This window comes from Melospiza georgiana, chromosome 15 (genome assembly GCF_028018845.1).
Source record: "Melospiza georgiana isolate bMelGeo1 chromosome 15, bMelGeo1.pri, whole genome shotgun sequence".
NCBI lineage: Eukaryota > Metazoa > Chordata > Aves > Passeriformes > Passerellidae > Melospiza > Melospiza georgiana.
The window spans coordinates 5817354-5830771 of NC_080444.1; positions in this window are offsets into that span (position 1 = coordinate 5817354).

Consider the following 13418-nt stretch of genomic DNA (forward strand, 5'->3'; position numbering starts at 1 on the left):
TTTTGTCACCCAGAAGAAAACTACAAAGGGTACACTACATGTCCTTCTTCAAAACCTTCTTGGAAGCTGTTCTGCACTGCACCAAGAATAGCTGGGGCCTGCAAGAGCAGATCTGAAGAGCACACCAGAGAAATGAGGAGCAAATGGCCACTCCATACCTGGCTTTAACTGTGCCTGTGAAACCCTTCCTGGCACAACCACGAACACCCAGTTTCATCACAGCTATTTTTAGGCAGTTCTGTGACCTGCTTGGACCATAAAGTTTTTAATATAACAAGAGACAGAGGTGTGTACTTCGGAGAGTGGCACCTCTAGTGGATTCACTCCAGCTAAAAAAGCATTTTCCCTGTGAATGTCAATGGACTCACAGTAGGTTTTTTGGATTGGGTCCTGGATATTTTCCTCATTTCTGAATCACAGAGAAAAATAACAGCATCTCTGATAATCAGCTGAGTTTTTTTTACTCCTTACCACCTTGCCTGAGCACTGTGGGGGAGTCTGGTGAAGTTTTAGGACAGAAAAGAGCTGGGAAGCCAAATCCTTGTAGAGACAGCTCTTGCTACAGAGGTGAACACAGAAACAGAAACTATAAAATATTGGTTTAAAGAGGGTCGTGAAAGAGAAACTGAGTCCAGAAGTGCACAGAAAGCTGGATACATGAAAGGAGAGGTGCCAGGAAGATCTCAAAAGGCCACAACAGAATCATTCCCTGATTACAGAAAGGAAAACTGTAAATAAAACAGAGGAGATTTTGTACAAAGTGGATGTGCTTCTCAGAGTGCCCACCATTTATTACCCTGATTGTGTCATTAGTCACATCTCCTGCTCCAGATGATCAAATATGGATGTGTTTTGAATGATGGGTTCAAAGAACATTGGAACATAAATCTCTTGGAAATGAAACACCCAGTGTTCAGGACAAAAAACCTCCCTCTCATCATGTTATTTTCTGGTTTTTAAGGTCTTTGATAGATTCAGAGGGAAGACTTATGGCAAGGCATCTGGACTCCTCAAATGCTGCATTAATGGAGGAAAAGTGCTGCACAAATCCTTTCCAACGCTCCATGAAGACAAAGCAATTTGTTTCCTTACTGTTAACCTTTATTAATTTATTGAGTTTCAGTTGAGGAAGGTCATCAGAATGAAATAAAGAAATGAAGGAATGAACAGAATGCATTTCTGCTGGCAAGAAAAGCAAGAAGCAAACTGTGAGGAAGGTTAGAAGTGCTAAAAATATGCCAGAACAATGGATCATCCTTTCTCTGCAATTTTCTTTTTTTTCCTCCCCTAACATCTGCAGCATCTTTATAGAAAGTTATTTATCTCCTTCATTGCCTATTTCTACAACAGGAACAAACATGGCCTTACTCAGCTAACAAGCATATCATGAGGAACTGTAATCTTAACAAAACGTAAAAAATCAGTTAATAACTACAGAATTGTCATGTTCCCCAGAATACTGTCTCTGCTATTTAACTCCTAGGTCACCCCTGAGAGTTTTGATAGAAAGCTGAATCAGGGGATGGGGTAAATAACTCCCAAATTAACCAATATATACATTTTTTGAAAAAATAATTGAGTTTCAGTGCATAGGACATTTATGGGAAGAAGTGAAATAACCAAAGGATATATAAAGGAAAATAGATTCAGGAAGACTGAAATCTCAGAGTATAGACAAAGGCTTATACAAGTCAATTAATTTTACAACTTTCCAGCCCAGAAGATGCTCAGTTTTGTTATGTTTCTCTGCCAGGTTGAATGAAATTAATATTGAGCCAAAAAAGATTCAAAACACAAAATAAATCACTCTTATTCCATTGACACCTTTAGATCTTTTTCTATTTAATATTATTTTTCTTCAGACATATTCCATTCCCTTTATTTTCTTCAATATTCCTATTAAGAACTGTCTTTTGTAATGAAGAACTCTTTTCAGGAGATGTTTTGTCCTTTCCAGAGCTTCTACACCCACGATTTAGGCCTGTTCATGAGGGTCCAGGGAAACTGTAAGAGTGCAGCTCTTCAAAATTCAGTCATTACACAAGGGATGAATAACGGAGAGTAAAAGCTGTCTCCATGGCATCCGAGGGGCAAAAGGTACCTCACTGGTTTGTTATTCATAAATGCTGCTAACAAAGTACTCTTTTCTTCATATGCAAGTTTTTTCTGCTGAGCCCCCAGGAGATTTGTCATTAGCAATCTTGATATCTTAATTATTGCGCAGGCTTTTTCTGCCTTGGCTTCAGAGCTCTCCATAGACATGGCTGAGTTCTTGGCTAGACAAGATTCTCAGAGTGAAAAGCTCAGAGTTTTCTCCATCTTAGAAATGCAAGGGTCTGGCCGTTGACTACAGCACAATGTCTAGAATTTTAACTGTGCCAAGTAGCTATTAATGATGAACTGGAAGACAGCTTAAGCCCAACAGAAATATCTGAAACTCATCTTATTTAGAGAAAATTTCTTCAGAGTATATGGAATCATTTCCAATCAATTTTATGATGCTTTACTGGCAAGGGCATTTCTTTAGCTGTAGGTCCATCAAGAATCCCTCTGTTCCTGTGGGGAGTTCCCCTGTCCATCACTGTGAGCTGCAATTCTCTGAATTAATAGGTTTGTCAATCTTATGGCTGGACAGGACTATTACAAGCCTCGAGGCTGATCTGTGTAGCATCCCACAGACTGCCCCTGGCTGTTCAGAGAATCAGGGAAAAGCTGCAGGGAGGCAGCTCTGGAGGTGACCCAGCCTTCTAAAGCAAGACCTTCAACAACCCCAGACTGACTGTGACTAGAACTGAGAAACTACAGCTAAGAACACACAACTTCTGAGTAAACTGCTCTGGTGCTGCAAAAACCTCTGGCAAAGCAGTTTCTCCTGATGCCCTCCTCAGCTGAAACCCACACTGACCCCCTTGCTCCTGGGGAAGGATTCCCTTGTCTTGTTGAGTTTCCAGTTTCTCTTGGTTCAGTCCTCAAGCCTCCACTGTTCACTCTAAACTGATGCAACCTTGTAATTCCATTTTTTTTTGTTCAAAAGTTTCCCAAAGATGCCTCTTAAGTTGTTGTGTAAATGGTGAACACTTTTGGCTTCAATGTGGTCACAGCAGCTGCAAACCAGAGGTTCAAGACACTGATTACTACTCATAGTTTGGAAATTGGGCAGACTGCTGGGCTTTAAGAACCTGTTTGTACAACCCATACACAACAGGGACATGAGAGATTTTTCCCATATAAAAACAGATATCTAGTTTATGCTAGTTATCCATCTGCAGTTGGAATTTCAAGGTAAAATGTCACCTTCCTCACCAGGGTGGAACAACATGGAACTGTCAGCATGGAACTGGTGGAACTGCTCTGTGGACATAATTACTCACAGTGATTACAGAGGGTGCCCCGAGAATTTATAGCAACTGGGAGATTTTATAGAACCACTTAGGCCTTTGCCATAATCCTACCATGTAATAAATAGAATAAGCATGGCCCTGCTTTTCAAGTCGATATCATACAAAAGAGACCTGCCCAGACTTCTTTTCAGAGCCACTAAACATCATAACTGGTAGATAAATGAAAAAGAGTTTTCTCAGCTCTGTTCTTGGAGAACCACAGCTTGGATTTGATTTGCTGCTATTCATGAGGGTCACACTGTGCTCCTTTTTCATGCATATTTAAGTGGCTGTTAGCTTTTTGCAAAACATTCCCTGAACCTGCAAATTTCATGAGTTTTTCCTGTAAGTGGATTATATTACATTTCTCAATCAACTCAGTAAAAGCTGCAGTGCCAGGGAGCAAAGTGAAAAAAAAAGTAAAGGCTTTTTGCCTTGCACCTCAAGGTCCAAGAGCTCTCAGACACAGCAAAGCAGCAGGAACGTTCACTCTCTGTGCATTTGTAGCAATTAACTCTTGCAGAAAAGAGCTCACATTCACACAGATTAATTGTTCATCGCTTACAATGACTCTGCTGCTCTACAAACTCACCAGGGCTTCTTCAGGGTTTTGTTGGTTTTTTTTTTTAAAGCTTAGTAATCTGTGCAAGGTCAGTTCCTCGAAAACTCAGGAAAACACATTTGTGGGATTAAAAAAAATATCCATGAACTGGGTTATTTTGCTCTCCAGAAGAAAAAAAGCAGAAAGCTTTGGAGGCAGAGCCAATAGGGCTGCATGGGAAGCAGTGTTGGAAGGGCACCTGCTCTCCAAGGAAGGAAGGAAGGAAGGAAGGAAGGAAGAAAAGGAAGGAAAGGAAGGAAAGGAAGGAAAGGAAGGAAAGGAAGGAAGGAGGGTCCCACAGAGAAGGGGGCGATGCATCAACAGGCGATTCCTCCCTCGCAGCCGGTGGCATTTCAGCATCTCGGATTTCCTGCCTCCTTGGTGCCTGGGCCCCGCTGAGCTCATCGCCAAGCGCTAAAGGAATTCCATCCTGAGGAGTGGGAGGGAAATACCACGGCTGGGTAAGGAGGGTATGGCTCCCTGCTGAGGTGAAGAGGCAGCTTTCTGATCCCTGCATCTCCGATTCGGCGGTACAGGCTTACCAAGCAGGCTAAGTGTCACTGTGATATTTTATGAAAAATCCCTTTGCCAGGATTTCTTCTCCTGGCAAGATGAGAAGCCTCAGCTTCTCCATGTTTTGCTCCACTGGAATGTGATTTAGAGAATTGTTTACCCAGATGTGAATTGTTTTTTACCTAATGACCAATCACAGCCAGCTGTGTCGGACTCAGATTCTGTCACTCAGATTCTGGGTTTCTATTATTCAATCCTTTCTAGCTTTCTAATGTCTCCTTTATCTTTCTTTTGTATAATTTTTGTATATAATTTCTTTTAATATAATGTAATAATATAATAAATCAGCCTTCTGAGAACGTGGAGTCAATTCTCATCTCTCACCTCATCTTGGGGACCCTCACATCAACATTGCAACAATTTGTGACCACAGCTAAGGGCTCAAAAAAATGAGATTCAAATCATATCCTAGGAGTGAGGAGAGGTTGAAGGGGCAAGCCCAGTGCTGAGAGAAAGCAGGAAAACATGGTGAGGACATTTGCCAAAAGGAGGTGTCAGAATGAACAAGTCTTGCTTGTGCAGATGCCTTTATTTTAACAAGAATTCAGAGCTGGGATGCGTCAGTGTTAAGCCAGAGCCCTGGAAGAAACCCCTCAAGCTTTGAGCACTGAAGAAAGAGAGATGGATTCCCTGAGCTGCCAGGGCATGTTCTGGGGGAAATAAGCTGTAGAAGAGAGAAATTAGTCCCACTCAAACGAGTTCCCTGTTCTCAAACAGAAGGAAAAATCTTGAGGGAGAACCTCAGAAAAAGAGTGTTGAGATGTAGAGAAGCCAGGGGCTGTTGGAGACATTCCTAAAGGGTCTTGCAAGAATGAAAAAAGTTACAAGGCATCTCTGAGCCACAACAGCTTTGACGCATGGCTTGTTATGCAACATCTTAGTGTATGTGATAATCTCTCTGTGAAATAATAGGCATTTTAACACTTCACAGCATCAAGGAATTTTCTGGCCACAGGGTTCAGCTGCACTCTCCCATAAATCCAGCAGGATTCCTGGAGCAGCCTCTCCAAATTTAAATCGAGTTCAAGCTTATTAGCACATGTTTATCACCTTGGATTGCATCTCCAGCAGAACGATTCTCTCCTGCCCCTGGAATGCACTGGTTTGGCCAGACAAAACTGCAGAAGGGTCACTGGGGCTGTCCAATTACTCCAAAGTGACAACACTCACCTGCCTCAGCACAAAGCACACAAAAATTGCCCTCTCTTACCTTTGCCCCTGACACCCAGTCCAGCAGCATTCCTGATTCACCACAGTGTAAATGCAATTTTGTTTGGAGGAGTTTTGCTTTTATGGCTCACTAAGAGGCTTATCTGACTCTTGGCACAAGGGCCCTGGCTGCTTTGTCTCTTGCTGCACAAAGTGTAACAAATCCTGCAATGAGTCCATGGCTGCTGATCTGGGCAGGAAAATCCAGCTTGGAACCCTCGTGCTGGTTTTTCTGGGAATACCCAAATCTGGGAGCAGTGCTGAGGGGTTTGCGGTGACCTGAGTGCAAAAGGAATTTATCCAGAGATGCTCCCTTTTGTGGTCACCCACAGGATCACTGCTGGGGCTCTGAACACTCCAGCAGGGAATATTTCCTTAACTACAGCTCTTAGCTGAATCCTGGCAAACTTCAGCTCAGTCACAAATGGAAGGATGACGTCTCTGCCTCCACGAGCAGAAAACATCTGGGTGAGACAGCACCACTCGCTCCAGAACAGAGGTGGGTGTTGTGAAGAGATGGGGGATTTTGAACTTCCTCGCCTTGCATTGTGTCGTGTCTCTGGTGTTTGACTGTTTAATGATTATCACAGGGTTTAAAGTTAATTTGGGGAGCTCTGAAGAGAAAAAAAAAAGCCCTGTATTTATTGATACAGATTCAACCCCAGTAAAACCTGTGGTCTGAGTAACAGGCCGCGTTCTGCACAGATTTGATTGTGGTGCTGACTTTGTCCCCTCCTTAGGCAGGGGAATCTGTGGAAGCCAAAGCTCTCTTTACCTACTGGGAAATTTTAAAAAACCTTGGTTTTGGGAACTATTAAACTTCTGTTATTAGAATAAACAAACCTTTCCCTTCTTCTCATTTGTATCTTCTTCCTAGAAATTTCTGGTTGTGATAACTTAATATTGCAGTACATGAACACCCTCCATAATTAATTTTTTCACCATATTTGTTCTCTCCTGAGAAGAGAGAGAATATTGAAATTACATGAGGTATTTTAAAGTCTTTATTTGCCTAGTTTATGACTGCTTATTAAAGACAAAGTCAGAGCTACATGCTGTGTTTGCCACTGAAACTGGTAAAGCTGGAGTTGGGTTATGGATCTCACTGTGGGGTGGTTCTTAATTTCAACATGTCAGAGGTCCTGGCAAAGCTGCTGGCAGCTCTAAGAGTCAATAATGGTCACATAAAAGCACCTGGGCTCCCCCATCCCAGGCTAAGTCTCAAGTGGTTGTGACTGGATCAACTTTTAAGATCTTCCCTGACACAAATGGTGCTGCTTCACTGACACCAACTAAGCTGGGTTCATTTACACTGCTGGCACATTTGGCCCAACATATTTAAACTGGAACAAGTTAAAATAGACTGAGTTTCTTCTCTGTGCTAGAATGCATCAACTCCTACAACTCTAGGGAAGGGCTGTGAATTCCCCTTGGCTTACAGGAGGATTTCAGAGGAACTAAAGCAGGGAGATTTGCATCTCACACTGGCACAGGCCTGCCTTTTGTTTCCAGACAAATGTGCATCCAGCAGTAGACACAAGGAATGCCAAACCATACATTAAAATACCTGCCTTGCCTTTTGGTTTCACCATCTGACCTTATCATGTGACAGAAATCCTACAGACAACTACTCCAAGCAAACAAGATTACTTACAACATTGAGTAATGTGCTGCACAGAGTGTCAAGCTTAGAAATACAGAGCAAATTAGCAGTGTTTGAATGCTTCATTTATTTTATACATCTTGGGCCAGTCTTACCATTAGGAATAGGGGTAGACAGTTTGCATCTCTCCTTTTTGTTTTGTATTAAAAAACACAATGCAAACAGAAGGCAGAACAGGCTATTTATATCAGCTCCATCGGAAGTGGTGACAGGTATAATTACAGAGGAGAAATTACAGGCCTCATTTCGGTGGCATTTCTCCTGCTGTTCCAGAGAAGATAAAAGATTGAAAGTGTTCCTGACATATCTCTAAAGTAAAGATGCTTCAGTGCACTGTTCAGGTTATTTTCAGGTTGATTTAAGTGCCTTCTCCGGAGCTCAGAAGGGAACAGGCTGTGTGGGGTTTGCCTGCTGGCTTTGTCTCCTCCAGGACACCAATTCAAGCAATCCTGGAGCTGTTTTTGGTTAGGTTGCCCACTGCCAGGTAGGCAAACCCTGTGCTAAAGTCACCTTGCCATTTGCTCTGCCAATCTACTTGCTCTGGCCACCATCACTTCTATTTTGTCCATCACACACAAGTTGTGGCTCAGCACTGAGCAGGAGCCTCTTGCCAAGTTGGTTCCTGTTAAAGCTTTGCAAAATTGGCAGCAGTTTTTGGGTTGCACCTGATCTTGGGCAGCTTCCCCAGTGCTGGGATGGAAAAGCAATGCTGGGATGGTGCTGTCCAGGATAAGCAGCAGCAGTTGGGATCCACATAAAACCACCCAAACTGGGTCAGACAAAGAGCCCTGGGCTTTCATTCCAGCAGCACCAGGGCAGCAGTGAGGGCAGAGCAGAGCCACAGGGCGTGAGCAGAGAGCTGCATGGCACCAGAGCTGCTCTGCAGCAATTCCAGCATCCAGGAGTGCATCACTTCACAGCACCGAGACAAAAACCTTCCTCAAGTGGCACAGAATGCACAAGGTGCCTGCTTGAAATTCAACAAAACCTTTACTCTTCCTCCCAGGAAACCAAATACTCAGGAGAAGACATTTAAAAGGCTCTTAACAGCAAATCTAAAGAACAGGGAGCAAGAACAGAAAGCAACAATAGCTCAGTTGCTTTGCCTGGATGGGGTTGTTTGAAATAATGTTGTCCTGTTACCTAGCAACATGGAGCTTATTGCTGGGCTAGTTACAACCTCATTCATATTTGTCATAATTTGGTAATCAGAATTGATCACAAATGAGACTGAATACAATCAACTGACTTATGTTTGCAGTTAGAATCAATCTAAATCAGAGAAGGACATTAAGAGCTCAGTCATCTGTTCTGGGTGATTTATTCCCATTCTGATACTTCCACTTGAATATTACCATATTGTCTGTTACTATGATCTCCAATTAGGGCTCTGAGCTTATTCTCTAGCAAGAGGCACCTCTAGACACAAATGAAGGGCAGCATTGTACCCAACTCTTGCTAGGCTCTCTCAGCCAGCTCTGTTTCCTTCTCCATTTCAAGTATTTTGTTGCCAGCTCTCCTGAGCAATTCACATCATTTGAGTGAAACATCCAACATCCCCTTCCCACCTTGCATTTTTTAGCCATGCACCAACCCCAGCTCTGTCACCAGTGCCAAGCACAGAGCTCACAGAAGTGACAGTGCTGATTCACCTCAGTCCCTGCCCAATATCTCTGCTGTGCAGCAGCTCCACCCGTGTCCCCAAAGTGCTTTGGCGGCCCATGGGTGTGATGCTTGCACAGCAGCTCCCACAGCTGAGCTCTTGCACACACACAGGGCTCATCCGGCAGCTGGCTGCCCATCACACAGCCTGGCAAACACAGCTGAGCAGGAACCCTCCAGGATCTGAGGCTGCTTAATCAACACTTAGGATTAATGGGAAATAGTCTTTGTATTCACAAAAGGGAGCTGCACAGAACTTCTCTCTTGATTTTTCGCTTGAAAGGGAAGTGAGGGTTTTTTTTGAGTTTGTGGTTAAACTAATAGGTGTTTAGAGTTGAATATTGGTACTTGGTGTGGTTACTGAGGACATGGATATGTTTTGGAGAACACAGGAGGTTAAAAGTAGAAAAATTCTAGAGGAAAGTTTTCTTAGTTTTGTTTGTGAAAGAGGTTAGGGGTTTTCTTTGTTTAGCTGTGGCCCACAGATGAAGCAAAATATCGGAGACAGAGTGCAAGACAAGCACACTTGAGGAGGCTGGCAAACAGGACAGGGATTGACTCAGAGATTGACTCAGCTGCCCAACTCCACATTTGCTCACACTCTCCATTCCCAGCCCACATCACTGTCCTTGGGAACAGTTCATTGAGCTGGGATGTGAGGTTGGGTATGGCACAGCCAGGCAGAGCCCTGGCCCACAGACACCACTGTGCCTGAGCTGCTGCAGCAGCTGCCTGTTCCAAATACCAACAGCCTCTCTGTACCTTCCCTACCCCCCCATCTGCCTCTAAACAGGACAAGTCTGGCCCTGGTACTCCTCACCTCACGCCCTGGTCCTTTGGGGATCTGTTCATTACACAGAAGAAATTTGTCCATATAAAAAAAATAAATTTCAGAGCTGCTTCTCTGCAGTATGAGAGTGATTTACAAACTAGTAAATTAATCTGTGTACCCCTTATGGTGTAAGCATCTTGCCTTGTTCTCCCAGCATGACTGCAGGAACACTTAATGTTGAGAATTTCTTCTTCATGAGCCACATTCACAAATCTACAGATTTATTCCATTCAGTGCAGGGTATCCTCTCTTTGTCTAAAACAGAGGGAGTGGGGGTTCATGCCATTAAACACTGCCCTGTGCAGATACACAAGGAGAGGCTGAAAATGTATGAGAAAATGTGCTTTTTGCCAGGAGCAGGAAAGCCACTGCAGGTCTGGGCCTGGCTTCAGAGCAGGGCAATGCCTGAGCCACTGCTTGTCTGTCCTCACTGCTCCCTTGCCATGGGGAAGGTGTTCTCTCAATAAATCTCATTTTCTAGAGCAGCTTATTCTGCAATGGGGGCTGTAAGTGGGGAGTAAAATCTCTACTCTGATCTCCCACACTCACATGGGGAATGGTGAGCAAGTTGTTCCCATTTCCTCTGCTGGCTTCAAATCACACCCAGCACATCTTGGTCCCTTCCCTTCTTTTACTGTCCTGCTTGGACAAGAAAACTGTGTCTGCACAGCCTCCAAGGCCTGCTCCTACAGCATCTCCTAACAGGAATGACCAGCTCCTCTTCCTCCTCCTTTGGACTGGAATGAACCTGGTAGGCCCAGCCAGATCCGTTTCCAAATCAGTGTAAACAAGACATGGCAAAATAACTCACAAATGGAGCACTCACTCCCCTTTTTTGCTAACCTGGAATAAATTCTCCCAGGCTGCATCCATCATACTCTGGTTCATCAATGCTTCCAGCCTGGGCAAACTGGTGCTAACACAGCTAAAGGCAGAAATCCTAAACCTCCCCAGAATTAAACCATAATTGATGGTGAGGTTTTATTCTTGTGACTTCAGACAAGACAAAGGAGCTAAATTTATATGCATCACCTAGGTGCTGAGAACAGAGCAGACCACAGGCTGGAAATAATGAACATTTGTGGTAACAGCAGCACCAGCAGTGCTCAGGCAGGTGTGATGGGGAGGGAGCCTGCTCAGAATATCTTTCCCCTCTTTTTGGACACTCTCACTCAGCCCTTTGAAAGGCAGCAGCCAAGAGAGGAGTGTGGCTTTCTATAAATGACTGAACATTCCTCCTGCTGGGAAAAATATGGGGAACACAGGCAACAGCCATCCTTCACTGGGGCACTTTCCAGGACCTGTTCCAAAGGATGCAAGGCTCCCTGAAGGCCATCACCATCCTCCTTGAGGGAACATTGGCAACCTCCAACAGCAGAACTTGATTGGGAAAGTAGAAGGACTTTTCCAGGGATTGTAGGGTGTTTTTGTGAAGTCACCCTTTCATGGCACAATATTATGGGGAGCAGGAGAGGCTGTGCTGCTTTGCCTTACAGGTGATGCTTTCCTCACATACATCCTTGCATCTTTGCATAAAAGTTTCTATTTAGCTTGCAATTCTCTGGGGAGAAGCAGGACTGCAATCACAAATTTTGTTTGGGGTTTTTTTTCCCTGTTGTTTTAAACAAATTAAATGTTCATCCATAGATCAGAAAGCATCTTGGCAGGATTAGTGGAAATTTCAGCAACTGTCCAGCTTTTCTATCTGAGCAAAGAGAAGCCTAAAAGCTCAGATATTCAGTGGGACTAGGCTGAGAGCTGGAGAGCTGATACTTGTCCTATCTGTGTCTGTGTAATCCTTAATATCAGGCACAAGTGTTGCAAATGTCTGACTCTTAAACCCATTTCCCCACATTGTGCTTATTACAGGCTTTAAACCCTGGACACTGATCTCTCTTACAATTTGGCTTCCTGTACATCCCAAATCTAAATCCCATCAGCACCTTCATGATAGCTGAGCTTCTCCTTCAATGCTCCATCTTAAAAGTTCATGCAGAACCTCAAATGCAGTCTCAGCATCTGCTCATAAAACCAAAACTTCATTTTTGAGTCCTAAAATTGCGGACGGGTGTCAAAAAGACATGGCTCTGTTGAACTTTAGAGCTCAGAAGTCCAAAGATTTTGTGTTATTAATGTGTGTTTAAAGCAATCTCACTGTCTTCTCTGGAGCTCTGAACATCTGGCACAGGCAGCACTTTTGCTACAAACCAAGTTGGCAGGCAGGTTAGTGCATCTCTGGGGCAAATCTGGGAGAGTTTGGAGCTAAAAGGAGAAGCCTTATTAACCAATTAAAGCAATCCTGTAGTATTCTCTTCATTCAAGGGAATTCCAGTTATTGAACAAAAATAGGAGCTTTAAAGAACATTTAAGTTGCCCCTGGCTGATCCATCTGTAGGAAGTTTGAGAAGGTTCAGTAACCATAGATATTAATTAAAAATCAAGTTTCTTGTCACTGCTTGTAAGCAGCTGGGCCAGGCTGTGGAGGAATGTTAATAACCACAGGGTTATTAATATCCTAATAGTAATAAATATTAATATTAATAACTGAAGGGTGTCAGACCTGCCTGGCAGTCCCTGCTGTACTGGCAGCACCACACCAGCCTTACACAGAGCCCAAAATCTCACTGGGTTTGGGGAATTTTTGCTTTTCAGGACAGAAAATTAAGAAGCAGTTCTCCTGTTAGGAGAGGTGGACACTGCAGACATCTCTATTCACAGCTCATTCTCCAGAAATCCTGCAAAGAAAGCATCTGGGGAGCCGCATAAAATTTAAGTGCTTTGATAAGCACTTAGTTGAGGTTTTTTTGAAGGGTAACAGCTGACTGATAACATTTGTTAAAGGATGTTCTTGTGTCACTTCTGACAGGAGGATGGATGCACTACAGCTCTTTAGGCAACTTCAAAAAATTCCCCCCATCAGCTCACTTTGTGCTGCCTTGCTGTGCTAGTTAATTTTCTTTTGGTGGTGTTAATTATTGTACTGTCTGTTAAAAAGACATTTTCACTACCCTTCAGTCCCACGAAGTGACAGCAAATTGCTGCAGCAGGAACACTGAAGAGAAAACTGTTCCCCTTTCAAACAAAATTCATAATGCTCTAAAAGAACAAGAAAAGAAGTAGATTTGTTATTCACTAGAGAACATATTTTGTTGTCCTGAATAAACACAGCATCAGTACTCAGAGTCTGTCTGGAACAGCAGGGAAAGGGAACTCACAGAACAACAGATATTTATGCACTGCTCTTAAAAAGAGAGCAGAGTGATGTGTCATGAAGCTGAACAAAATTTTTTGAGGTTTATTTGGGGTTTTTAAAATAATCCTGGAGATTTTGGTTTGCAATTGAATTTGGAAGTTTTGTAAAGTACCAGCTTGCAACCCTGCAGTCAGAGTTGCCATGGTCCCACTGTGATGGGCGAGGTTAAAACTGGCTCCTGTTTTATTTTAGAGCCCCAGCCTGAGCAGTGCAGCAGCTCTGGGGCTGATTCAGGAGCTGCTCGT